This window comes from Dreissena polymorpha, chromosome 11, assembly GCF_020536995.1.
Source record: "Dreissena polymorpha isolate Duluth1 chromosome 11, UMN_Dpol_1.0, whole genome shotgun sequence".
NCBI lineage: Eukaryota > Metazoa > Mollusca > Bivalvia > Myida > Dreissenidae > Dreissena > Dreissena polymorpha.
In genome coordinates this window covers 76,219,019-76,233,828 of record NC_068365.1, presented here as the reverse complement: position 1 = coordinate 76,233,828, position 14,810 = coordinate 76,219,019, and the positions used below count along the sequence as shown (strand labels likewise).

Below are 14,810 nucleotides of genomic sequence, written 5' to 3'. Positions count from 1 at the left end.
CATGCTCTAGATTCTAGACTCCGCAGCTGAATAATGATGTATTTGTTATTGCATTTTCGCGATTGTGTTATTTTTCAAAAAAGAAACTATTGTTTAAGTCGTAAGTCTCTACACATCTTTAATACTTCAAATATAACTTGTCTTATTTAGCTTTTGAAACCTGTTACGGCGGGCTGCATTCGCAACTGGCATCGTTTGGTCGCTAAAAATGACCAATACAAATGAAAGAAAAAACCACATTAAATATTGAACATAAACATGTCCTCGATCAGGATTCCTTATTCGGATACTGCTATAATAACCGGTATATTACATTTTCTCGATTATGACTCTTATGGCGCTAATTGTTTCACATGGTCAATGACTCTTATGGCGATAATTGGTTCACAAGGTCATATGCTCAATATACCTGACTCCGCTCTGGCATCACATCAGTGTTGTTATTGTTGCAAAGAGAGGTCAAGTACTTTTGATTTTAAAACTGTTAATAATATTCAGCTGACAATAAATTAATGTTATATTTACGCATCGGTATAGTGTAAAATTTTAGACGTCATCAATTTTTAAGCCATTTGTAGGGCGTACCATGAACTTCTATAGTCACGAATTCTTCCAATTCCAAATAAAGATTTATTTACTCCTTACGAATATTCAGTTATTCCGTAGAAAGATTCATTTATGAGTAATGAAGATAATTTTTGTTCTATAATATATGTATATATTCTTAATGACATTCATTGATTATAAAGAAATAATTTTTAACTCATAAGGTAAGGAATATCATTCGTTTATAAGTAATAAATTGTGTCTTAACAGCTAATCAAAATCCGTGTAATAAAATCAACGGATATAACGCGAACAACTTTCAAAATGTGTTGGCATTTATTGTTATTTATGTGAAAAATCATGAATTACATCTTTATTGATTGAAAACTTACTTTTATTCATGATTGAAAACTTACTTTTATTCAATTCTTAGATGATGTTTCATATTGTAACACATTCAATTTTTACACACGAAAGTAACTGATATGTAATTGTGTAATGCAGTTAGCTCAGTTTATTGTATGCTAATTGAAAGTTCAAAGATCAAAACAAGCACGTGTGTATTGACAATGCTTTTAACATTACCTGATCCCAATAATAAACTTTTCTTATCCGATACCGGTTTACCAGAAAAAAAATGTATCTACTGAGAGTTTAATCCGTAATACAAATATAACCAAAAATACCTCGCTTCCAAAGAAACTCCGAATCAGAACATTTGCATTATACACCATTCAAAGGTTAGCGCGTGTCTTATTATTCACACATACTCGACAAGTGAAGCCATATTATCAAACATTAAGGGATAATTACAGCTAATTTGGTTTATGTGAGAACAATTAACATTATAAAACTTATTGCCAATGCAGCAAGTACCGGTAGTTTGAATTGCATTAAGTGTACGTGAGTATATATTTGGATTTAATATTCGTTGTATTTCATATACATTATTGCTTATGTCTTCGTTTTGGTTTAACAGCAACACCATCAAAACAGTATTTGGGAGGTGCTCTGTGAAAAGGGGGTTAAATGAATGTGCGTAAAGTGCCGTCCCATATTAGCCTGTGCAGTCAGCATAGTGATATTCAAACTAAAGCAAGCCTGTGATATCAAAATCGGAATATAAGACATTTTGAATCGATATTTTTATTTAAGTTCTTGCATCATTCGACCCGGTAAGACTCGGTTGGTCGTGTTTTAAAATCAAACAAGTAATCGCTATGGCTCTTTTTACAAATATTATATTGGAAAAAAGGGACACAAATCAATTGTTACATCGCTTATGTTATATACCATTTAATCAATTAACATACTTGGGTTTCAACAGTCGTATTTAACTGTTCAAACCGATACAGTTATCTTCGTTTATAAAGAAATAAAAACGCTATACAATACTAGTATTTAATTTTAATCATTATTATGGAGTTTTAATTGATTAAGATTAATATTTTTCCCCATAGTAAAAAATAAGGCCAAAATATCACGATGTTTGCTTATGTCATTTACACGCTTTTGTTTAGCCGTTAAAATATTGGAAACAATCCTAATGGACTAAATCATAATTCATAAAATTAGACGCTTGTACGACATACCCGTGTTTATGGGAAGAATCCGCGCCGCAGTGTAAAACCACCTCGTATATATGACCCGCGTCATAAATATTGCGTCATGCAAACATGGGTCTTATATCATATGCGACAAGAGTAGCTCTAGCCGAGCCAGCGCATCTGCACAGTCTGATCAGAAACTTTTATTATATACCTGTTTAATGCTTTTAACAAAATACAGGTTGTACCAATCGTTGAAATAAAAAAATCCCGTATTACGCTACTCGCTGTTTCCAATTCCGTATAACCATACTAGCCGGACTACTTCGACCCATTTAATGACGTCACATTACACGCACCAAAAATAGAAATATTTTATATTACGAAATATATTACGTAGTACATCGTGTGATGTCATTTCTGTGACAAAACACAATAGTTTTATCTAAACTCTGTAAGGACATGTCGGACGTGGTGTTTTTTAACAGTAAACTATGAGTTAAAAACGTATTTTGGAGTGTGTGTTTATCATGCATAAATGTATATTTCGATAGGAATACAATACAATAGTGTGGTTTAAACTAATTTTCGATAAAGACATGGAAGATAGAAGTGGAAGTGCATATCGTTTTAACATTTTTGTTATAAACATCGGATTAAATTGTCAACTTATTGTTATAAAAATTGGATTAACGATGGCATTAAGGTAAGCGTTTCGGAAACCTGTGTTTTCCCGGTTCGAATGTTTACACGTTAATTTACATAAACAGTATTCAGACGCGTCTTAAATAAACTATGGCGTACCGTTTTAGTCATTGTTTGTCAGTTTTGTTTAAGTAAAAAATACATTTGTTAACTGTTTTCGTTAGTTGTTGTATATAATAAAAGGAATAAAACGCTAGTTTATTGTTCCAAGAGTTTGTATCACTCTCGTGGCTTGTGCTATTTCGCATCACACTCGAGGCTCCGCCTCTTGTGTGATACGTCATCACACAAGCCACTCGAGTGATACAAACTCTTGGAACAATTGACTAGCGTAATATTCCGTATTTATGTCCAGAAATACGAAAATGAAACATTGCGTGACCGTTTAGTGGACAGTGTAGCTCCTGACATGAGTCTGCGATTGCGCAAGCTGGTCTGGACCTACGCTTGCCGTTTATGGCATAAGACCCAATTTCGCATGACGTAGGTCATGAGTATTTCGGGCTCAATTTGTGCTGTCGCATGTTATTACACTGTCTGATTTTAAATGAAGTCTCATTAAAAAACAAATCCTGGCTTATTTTAACAAACATGATTTATTCAATTTGAAGTTGATACTTAACCCATTTAAGCTTAGTGGACTCTCCCATCCTTCTAAATTGGATCAATTTATTTCCAAAATTAGGGATGTCTAGTATATTTAATTTTTATATTTAGAATATTTCTCACAGAAATTCCTTTAAGCAAACAGCACAAACCCTGGTCATCTGGGTCTACGCTGTTTTCCAAGGCTATTTTTTTCTAGACGTTAGGCATAAATGGGTTAGTGGTGGTGGTGGCAAGGGTGATGGTAACAGTGCTGATAGTGATGTTGTTGATGTCTTGTTGTTATGATGGAGACTATGTTGATTCTTAATAAGAATTTCTTATTGTACTACTGCCGGCGACATTCTTATGTTGCTGATGATTAACGATTGCGGTGCTGCTGGCCATAACACTACTGCTTCTGATTAAAGAATTGCTGATGATATGAATACTGCTGATTTTAAAAATGCTGATAAAGATGCCGTGGTCTTGCTACCGTTGATGATTCTGCTGGTCTTACCATACACGCAAAGAAACTACATATGCTAAGAAAGAATTGATATAAGTCGCGCTGTGTGATAACCGTTCTGTATGCATCTCCTGTAGTTATCGTTCCAAATAAGCCTGTATACGGACGACCTTTTCTGCATGTGTTTGTTCAGATGACGTTTCTTCTTAACACAATCCAGTTTATACGAAACAGTCGTGCCCAACAGCCATCTGGGCAATACTTTCCGTGCATGCATTAAGCCCAGTTTTCACAAAGACCGACTCAAATAAAGTTTAATTGGTCCTTTACAACGAGGATTCCGTTTAATGCAATGCCATATGGAAGTAAAGATCTGATGTCTGAACCAATAATATACTCTATATAGAGAGGGAGTGAATTAATTATTATAATACGCAAACAGCTGCATGGGTTGGAATGGTATCGAGACGACCATGACATTAATTAATTCCACACATGCGTTTTATGAAAACATGCGTTCAGGCCGCTCCTTAAATCACACTGTCACACTCAAATATGTTCGTAATTGTGAACAAACGCTTTAATTGGCATGCACTATGCATTTCTTAAAGGCACGCTTTACCGATACTAGCGTCGCGATTTACATCTAATGCGAAATACTCGACATAATAAGGAAGATGTAATGTACGGAATCCGGATAGTGCCATCTATAATATCGACCTTCTTTTTATCAAGGGCGACAAACGTCACACGAAGCGATACACGATATTTTGCTAACACACGAAGCGACACACGATTTTTGCGCGATACACGAAGCGACGCGCGAGAATGTACCAAGAAATATCGCCCTTGTGTAGGAAGCCCAAAATGCGATATATCGTGGTCAATATCACGTGCCGCTTCGTGTAACGCGCAAACTATCGTGTGTCGCTTCGTGTTTCTTGTGTCGCCCTTTGAACGCGAGACACGATATTTTGCGCGTTACTCAAAGCGACACACGATATTTTGCGCGATACACGAAGCGACACACGATATTTTGCACGCACAATATCGGTTGTCGCTTCGTGGGTCGCACAAAATATAGTGTATCGCTTCGTGCGTCGTATGTCGCCCTTGATGAAAGAAGGTCGATATTATAGATGGCACTATCCGGATTCCGTAGTAATGTGACATTTTGTGGTATTGCGTCGTTTTTGCAACAAAAAAGAAGCAACTGGACTAATGCACTGGGATATTTAAGTATACCGTATGTAAATGGGGTAATATATGGTTCTAGCAAAAATATGCGAGCGTTACTAAGTCCGAACACACAGGATTCGGATAATCTTTCGCACATGTTACAAATTCGTCGATGCTAAGGTATAATTAACCTTATTTTTACGGCACGTGTTATAGTGTTATGGTAGTCTTTTCCATTGTCTGCGCAGTAAATAACGCTGATACCCAACACTATGTAAATACATGTAGGGATAGATACACAGCTGGCAGATCATTTCGAATTTTTGCATCAAATACAGTGAAAGAGCTTTAAATATTTCACAGAAAGTTAATGTTTATCTGAAAGTATCGAATTTTTATTCCACGTAAACGAAAAAAAAACTGTTCACAAAAGTTTAAAAAATCTCCATCAGTCACAGAAATCATGATAATGCTTTTGTAAAGAAAATTAATTTGAATGTTTGCAAAACTTGTTATGCAACCAGTCGTTCATCCTCCGTTTCCATATAAAGGGAAGTAACCAGTTACTACTAAGCAACATACTTCAAGCAAAATACCTTTAAAGTGGATGTTGTATACAACCAATAGTCGGGATGTGTTTAAAGAAGTATCTTTTTTTAAAGCTTAAATTGTCACCAGGTAGGAAGTACCACGTGTAATGCTTTGACAATTGAAACAGAAACAAATAAATAAATTCTAATAAAAAGGAATTAAATAAATGTGATTGTTATCTACAGTCAACAAAACAAGAACTATTAGGAAATCTGAGTACATGTGTATTATACACAATACGTTTCAACAACATAACATGGCGCTTGGGTGCAGCTTATGTCATTTAAATGCTTTTGAATGTCACACAAAGGTTTAGATCCCCTAGGGAAAATATTAACCAAGCTCTTGCGAGGCGGCATAGCAGCGCCACCATCAGCCTTGTTCTCGCTCGCGAGCATCCGGGTCTTGTTGGAAATGATTGCAATGCCAACCTTCTCCCGGAACTTCCTGTTCATGAACGTGTAGATGACGGGGTTGATACAGCAGCTGGCCATGCTGAGGCTCTGGAAGAAGATTTTTAGATTCTCCATGGGTCGGGTAGTGCTGGCGAGCTTCTCAACGGAGTTCACCACCATGATGGGGCTCCATCAGACGATACACACCAGCATGACGATCAACAGCATCTTGATGAAGCTTTTCTTCATGTCGGCGTTACGGAGAAAATTATGGCGGCTGCCGACGGACTTCCGGAACCACAGCTGGTACCAGATCAGGCCGTACGAGGTGGGCATTATGACAAGATGGACGATAAAGAGAACCACCAATTTCACACAGAGCTCAAGCGGAAACTGGCTCACATGTTTTATGTGATTGCACTTTCTAAAGTCGTCGACGATCACGTCAGTTTAATCCACACTCTCCATACATTCAGCGATCGTCGTTAACACTCGTAAAACTCGGCGATCGAGCGCGTTCAAGTGTTTCTCCGCAAACACAGGGGAAACCGGGTCACGTGACATAGACTCTCTCATAAGGTAGCTAAGGTGCTCGGGGCCCAGGTAGAGCTTGGCGAGCTTGATGAACGTGTCGGACCATGCAGCATTGGAATCGAGGGGAAACAATCTAGAGCTCGTCGTGGTCCGAGCGGCCAAACCAGCAAGAGCTACCTCCCTTAAAATAATTGTAAACAATTCGCGTTAACATAACGTTTAAAAATATGATTGGTGAATAAAACATTCTAAATGCTTTTATATTTGTTAAACATTTAAAAAAAAGTTAAACAGCGTGTACAGTGTCTGTTTGTGAATATCTGTAATCTATATTTACGAATAATGAATGTTTAGTCAGTTAGTCAGTTAGTCAGTCTACGTTACATCTCGGCAATTGTCCAGATGGAGCAGGAATGTTTTGTTGCCGAAGTCTGCAAACGTCTCATAATGGTGGCGGTCCATGTTGCCTGCAGATATAAACCATGGGTTCACTGATTTAGTCAAGACTTGCAGTCGACCAATGGACTTGATATATACGTCAACACTAAATAGTTATAGCTTGACTTGCGGATTCTACTTCACGCAAATTAAGTTGGAGGTTGAAGTTAGTTTTCTTTTTTTGACAAGGGCAGTTACTAAACAGTTTTTAATAATGTTCGATAAGACATTAACTTTAGTTTTCTCCATTAATATAATACATGTTCTATCACGCAATTCTGTCGCTATCATTTAGTACATAGATGAGGTAATTAAAAACATATTTGTTTGGTATGAAATTAACAAGATTTAACGTTTTGATACAAACCGTATCGATCACATAGGTAAACTTAAAGTGATTACACGTATGGGTATATATAAGTATGGGTGTTGTAGTTTAAAGTAGCACACGGGTCAAACAACAAATCACTAAGACGAGTTTGAGGGATATAGGCTTAGCGCATGTGCTTAAAGTTTATGCGGAAATTGTCGTCAAAGATTCATCAAACTTGATTTTCGCCGAGAACAGGCTTCCTTTAAACAAACAAATATCATAAAAGCGGAAAATGTCGTCCAGGATGATATCTGCCTTATATAACGCTGCATGATATATTTTGTATCATGTTCAACAGGAAGGTCATACATCAGCCGATGTGTCCTAAAAATCACATTACTTAGATTTAGTAAATAAGTTATATTGTATTGTGCACATATATCGGATTAACTAAAAATCAAAATATGAACTAAACATACAGTTATGTTTCAACTAGATATGTCGAATTTACGTCCCCAGCCTTTAATGCGTTTCTTTTCATTGGAAAACACAACCTGCTGAACCAGTTACATGTAACAACCCTTGATGCGTGGACAAACACGTGTCAACGGCAACTTATAATGCGTATTTTATGAATTTAAATATAGTCTCGTCGTAAATGGGTAACGATTAGCAGCTTGATCTGTCTTGATTTGTCTTGATCTTGATTGAAACACACACGTGATTAGTTGAATGAACTCACAAATTAGGCCAAACGAGAATAAGAAAAGTCAAGCATTGTTCATATGTTATGTTTATTACGTAACACAACACATTAATACAGAAGCAACATTGTAATATTATTTGTTTCTTACAAATTGTGTTACATATTCATACAAATGCTACGAATATATAATACATTATACACCAATTTGTTTAGGTATTTTACACAAAAGAACATATATGCTCAACTAAACAAGTCTGGATTTTGCAAGCTCACACATTCATACAGTATGCCATAAAACAACTACATCACATATATGTTCAATTGAATCCACATTGAACATTCAGCGACAGTCAGCAAACACATCGGGCTGCCAGGAGACGCCGTACCAGCTTCAGAAAAAAAGATAGCTATTAAGCAGAAATGGAGAAAGAATAATGACAAGACCACAAATGATCGAAATACAAAAGTTGTAGTTAAGTATAACTGTTTGTGTGTAAGGAGCACTATGTGTTGAATTGTTGATACCCAATTTTGCATAAATAACACGGTAGCAAACAATAGATACACATCAAGATTCGTACATCATTTCAAAGCGGCTGCCGTACTAGATGCCACAGGATATTGATATAAATTGTGGACAATAAAAATAAATAAGCATGGGTAGAAATTGATTATCGGGTCACGATAAATAATATTTAACAAAACAGCATTGAGTAAACGGAATAAAATTATAGTGAGTTTTGATAATAAGCTACAGGAATAAAGATGTATTAGATCCAAAGTATGTTTGTATTTCTTAAAACATCCACAATGGGATTCACAAAAATAAAGATGAACACAACTTTGAGACGGCCAAGTTGGTGCAAAAAATATGACCACAGGATAACTTACTACACAAAAAACATGTATAAAATCCACAAACGGACAACAGTCACAAAGGGCTGCCAGGAGACGCCGTACCAGCTACATACCATAGAAGATCAATCGAGATGGTTGACAACAAGAATAAAGTATATAGTAATGAAAGATATATTACGTTTACGTTAAGAAATGAATCTGTCTGTATTCATTAACACACATGTGTATATGTGCATGTCATTAGATTGTGGCCGAATAAAATTGCTAGAATGTGTCTATAAGTTACCAACATTCAAACAAACAATACAATATGCGTGTAAAAGATAACCAACCATCTGTATAATATTAACGATAGCAAGCAACGTTCAAAGTACAACACTTTATGAATACGGTGTCAAATAAATTTAAAATAATTATGACATAACCTTAAGCACAGTACTATCGAGAAATAGCAACCTTGATATCAAATAAACATCTAAAATAAATCAACCGCAACTCTAGTTTGGTTATATACTACAAACACACATTTTAAACACTTTGGTCCTATGCTCATGATGATGGCAAATGTTCAACAGTTAGCACCAAGCACCGCCTCGCATATTCTCAATATGTGTTGCCATGTTTAATGTATTTCTTTCGAAATAAATATGATTTCGATGACGCAATGTCCCTTCCACCTTATCATTTAAGTAGCATCGTTCATGTGTATAAGGGCTACATTTAATCGTGGCCTCATACGATGTAAGCATCACGACCCTTCGGTGATGCATAATTCCAAACCTAAACCCAAGCATCGACAGATTTCCTCAGCAGGTATTCATCAGCACGTCTGAAATGTGTCGATTTATCTCTTATATTTAACTCAGAATACATTAGAAAACATCGGTTTTATATACATCTATTTTTTTCCATCTATATAAGAGCCATTTGTGTCCACCAAATATATCTAACCAAATATACCAATCATTGGCAGTTTACATCAGAACATGTCTAAATATATACATACATGCATGGCTGTAATTTTACGTAATAGAGAAAGAAAATAGTTGCATATATGTTACAGAGCTATAAACATGTAAAATATCTTTGAATACGACCATGGAAATTTTTATTTTATTTATGTTAGGTAAATCATTTGAAATTTAACTTGTTTTATGAAGATTAGAAAATTTATATCAATCAGTTTGAGATCCCATATCACCTAAAGTCACAACACATTATTAATCTAGAAAAATGCTTGCTTTATAAGCAAATGATTAATTTTGTATTTTGTATTAAGTATTAAACTTATTATTCATTTTACAAACACAGTATATGTGTACACTACGGATAGGAATCTTACCTTAATAGGCGTCATACAGTTTACCAATAATATTTGAAGAACAAATATGGTTAACCTTATACGCAAAGATGTTTTAATGCTGATCCTCTGTTTTAAATATTCTTGAAAGATAGTTTTATTAGGTGGTCCAGCAACATACCGGAATACACCTTTCCGTTTTTATCAGTTTATAAAGATATGAGTAACTCTGTTTCTAGTCTTTTTGTATCCAATCATGTTTCTGGATACAGTCATCCAATCAAAAATGTCAGTTGCCGTCTATCATCAGATGATTGACACGCGTGAGGAGGAGTCACATGATAGCTGTTATCTTTTCGGACGTGTGACTACATTCAGACACGCGTTGTAGTCGTTTCTACATTATGAAAACTGCAACGGTATATTCAATGCATATTTTAATTTGAAAGTCAAATTCTTGCAAAAATAGTACTACTTTGTCGCCTTGACAGTCTAAACAAGGGCTGTGGTATTTAATTACTCTGTGACAAAACCAAAGTTGTTTGTTATTCGTGGTTCTACTTATTCGAAAACACTTTCACAAACTTATATACACTCGTACATAGAAACAAACTACATCCTTAGCTACAAACATGGTACTTAGTTGAAAGCATTCCCATATGTTTTGTCATTAAAATAAAGGTGTTCTGAGAAGAAAATAATAAACATGCGGTTGAATCACGACAATGCGAATCACAATCATTCGAAACAAACGGTATACGTGGCGGTACCTTTTTTATGTCTTGTTTGTTTAATATTAATATATTTGATTAAACGAACCATTAAACATAGCCTGAACACAATAAATGGTGTTTGAGAAAGATGTGATTATACGAATAGTCGAATTGCAGTTGTCACCCAGATCTTTCCGTATCAGTTCTTGTCTACTTGTCTTGCAGGACACAAATGCTAAATGCTGGCTGTATTAAGTCCAGTTAATAAAATAGATGTGAATTTATCTATTTAGATATACACATGTTATTCTTTATTTAATATTATTGTAAATACAAGAGGGTCTTAAGGTCCCCGGTAGCTCACCTGAGAAAAAATTCAACTTACCTGATATGTGTAAATTTTGTGATGCTGTTCTCATAATGTTTGGACTGTTTCAAGGTGTTTTGACCAGATACACGTTTGAACACATTTAGAAGATGACATCTATACGATGTCGCACTTGATAATAAATCCTTTATCCCTAACTATTGCGGTTTCGGAGGATAAGATTGTAATGGTATTTACAAGTACACATAAAAAGTGTAAACACGGAGGCATAACTTGTTTTCATCCCATGATTTGAACACACTTTGTGAAGGGCTTCTATATATTGCTTAAAACCAAATATTAAACCCAGTAGTGTAACTGAAGAATATTTCTAAAGTTATTTATGATATAAGTCTATATAAACCTTGTGACCGTTCGGCGAGGCCAGTTGTGACCCCAGAGGCATGTTTTGAACAAGTGTATTTAAAGAGGACTACAATACATCATAAGTGCTAAATAACAAAGCTCTATGAATTGTGATTTCAATAAATGTTTTTCAAAGATTTTGGTATTTTCACTGGTGTACATAAACAAGTAAACCACAAGGGTGGGACAATTTGACCTCAGGGGTATTATTTAAAACCATTACCCTTGCAGTGTCCTAAAATAAGAATTCGAAACTAAATAAGTCTATATAACTCAAGAACATTCATATTACCATCAGGATGTGAAAAGCTTCAATCCAATACTTAGACAGGTACAAGACGATGTATTTAAACATACCAAATGTTTGCTACAAGAAACGGTTATTTATACGAACAAGTTGTTCAACTTGTTATTTTTGTAATGTTTATGTTTAAATATATATTGCCTCTGGTCGCTCAGTGTTCATAGTATACAACTGTCGGCTCCAGTTCATATATATCGATGCAGCATATATGCACTCACTCACGAGCATTTCTTCAGTTAATCATCTTGAAAGAAGCTAGCAGGTTATGGTCGCATTGACGGAAAATATTTGATGATAGACCAAGACACCATGATTGGCTGTAATACTCGTACACGCCATAGATCGATGATTGAATAGACATCAAAAAAAAAACGCGCTTACACCCACTTAAGTCGGTCAATTCATGCGACAGCATGTGAAGCATCCGAAAGGGACGCTTCTTGGGATGCACATAAGGCGTGTTGCACTTAAATTGTATCATGTTTTTACAAATTGCCTATTGTTTACGAAGATTGATATTATAAAACATGCACTTTGCATTAACCAAGTAATGTTCAGTGAAATTAACTGTCACTTAAAAAAATCTGGTCCTTTCAAATGGATGACATGTATTTTCTATGTAATTGACATTGGCGAAAATGATAACGTGTGTACTGAAAAATATAGGTCAATATTACTCCGTCGTGAAAGGTTGTACACACACAATATATATATATAAGCTCGCTACGAAAATGACATATTAATGACTATTAGCCAAGTCTGCAACACGTGGGTTTTGACAAAGCGTATTCTTAAATGTTAACTGTCATTTGACATGTTGGCAATTTAAATACATTTCTTTAATTATTAAAGTTTTTTTTTGCTATTCGAAAGGTTAGAAACAATGGAACCTTATATACCGAATATTAGAACTGTTAACAAGTATATTATTTATTACTGTCCATTGTATGTATTAGGCTTAAAATAACACACATTGACACTGATAAACAGCAATCGTCTGACAGTTAAGTTTAATGTTGGTGTAGTTTTCTTTCTTTGTTTGGAAGAAAACAATACGTATAATACATAAAAACACACTATCTTCTTACATTTTATTAATTAGTTGTGCAAATACTTGATTAAATCACGTATCCATAGCAAGCAGTGTGTATTTGCATATGTGCTGCACATTTGGGCCAACTAATAAAACACGACATACGAGTATGTTAATGGTAATTGAGGATATTTATGCGCACAAGGCGTGGATATCTGCATGTTAAAATCGATTACTGCAATCATAATGGAAAAATGTAATTCAAAATTGGCTTATACATACGGAAAAAAACAAAGTTTTGGTGTGATCATGGCCATTAACATTCTTAATGCCATATTACACAGATGTTTGTTTGAAAATACATTGCTCGTCTTTATCACGACAAGCTTTTAACGAGTTCACAATATATAACACGGAAGTAACTTAACATGTAAAATCTCCGTTTAACCATCGAAGGAAGTTACGTCTTCTATCCAGCAGGTGGCTGGCTCAGTGCCAGAGTACCACACCCTGGTGCATTCTCCACAGTAGTTAGGTCTGAAAAATAAAAATGATGCCTGTCTAGCAAATCTCCATACTTACATTAATACTCGACCTAAAAAAATCACGAACATCATAATTCAATCTCTTCTTTAAAACATCAATTTCAATAACATATACTTTAATTACAGTTATAATTTTAATAACTTAATCCATTTACCCGTGAACATTTTTTCCAGTCAATGTAAAATGGTATCAATATTTTTTAACGTGCGTTTACACTTTAGTTTAAAATAGCTTCATATTCATTATACGAACATTCTCATTAACTAACACTAAGAAGTTAATACGTTTAAAATTATTTAGTTTCAGTTTGCAAAATTTAAGCGACAAGATCATGATGGTGAATTTGTTTTGATTAGGTTCCATTTTCTGTCCAGTTTGTGTTTATGTGTGAATAGATAACTGATACATCAATGATGTCTCTCCGTCCATTTGTGCGTGTGCTTTTAACCATTTATGTCAGCAAATATGAAACACGATGTACTTGTGTCAATACATCCATGTCTCCGTATTTCTGGATGTACGTTCATACATTTTACTTACTCGCATTTTAAGTCAGCTGGGCTAAGGCAGATATATCTTGCACACGGGTTAACCGGGCAGTCTACCAAAACCTCACCGTTGGGACATGGTGTCGATGCTACAAGAAACAAAGACAAACATATAGAAATACATGTATATGTAATGTGTACACTCTATGAAAGCTCTTTGATATAACAAATGGAAAATGTATTTTAAATTCAATTTAAATTATAGATAAGCTGATACTATGACTAAACACGGACTGAATATTAACAAGTTTTACTGTAAGAAGATTGATATAGCTTTGAACGTTTGGATTCGGGTTTAATGTGAATAGGCAAATAACGTGTTGTACAATAAATAGCAATATAATACACAACACGTGATTCAACGGATGTATTGTATATAAACTTGTATTCAGAAATAAATACTAATCATTCTTTCGAAAGAAGTTTCACGAACAAACAATCCAACATACATATATGGAAACCATGACACTGAGGACTAATTATATAATCATCAATTAAAATAATTACGACTTACCGCTACGAACAATGCCGAGTAAACATACAAATACCAAACACAGATACGTGCATATCTTGCTTGGTATCTCTGTACGTTGAATGTTTTAACAAAACCGATAGGTTGCTGCTGTTGCGCGTTTTGTATTCATGACCATATGGTATTGTAATGTCGTGGCACTTACCGGTTACACGATGTACCTTATGACGCGTGCTTATTACCAATCCATATGTTACTAATCTTCAGCTTTATTGTACAAACGTTTGAGCTGACG

The 14,810-nt window shown here is 35.0% G+C and overlaps 1 long non-coding RNA gene across 1 annotated transcript; it reads right to left on the bottom strand.

The window, feature by feature from the left end:
- Positions 1-12,995: 12,995 nt before the first annotated feature.
- LOC127849520 (uncharacterized) lies at positions 12,996-14,134 on the bottom strand. The gene is made up of 2 exons (XR_008034890.1): positions 14,036-14,134; positions 12,996-13,486 (listed from the first exon to the last, which is right to left on the bottom strand). It is a non-coding gene; the product is annotated as an uncharacterized LOC127849520 (long non-coding RNA).
- Positions 14,135-14,810: the final 676 nt, after the last annotated feature.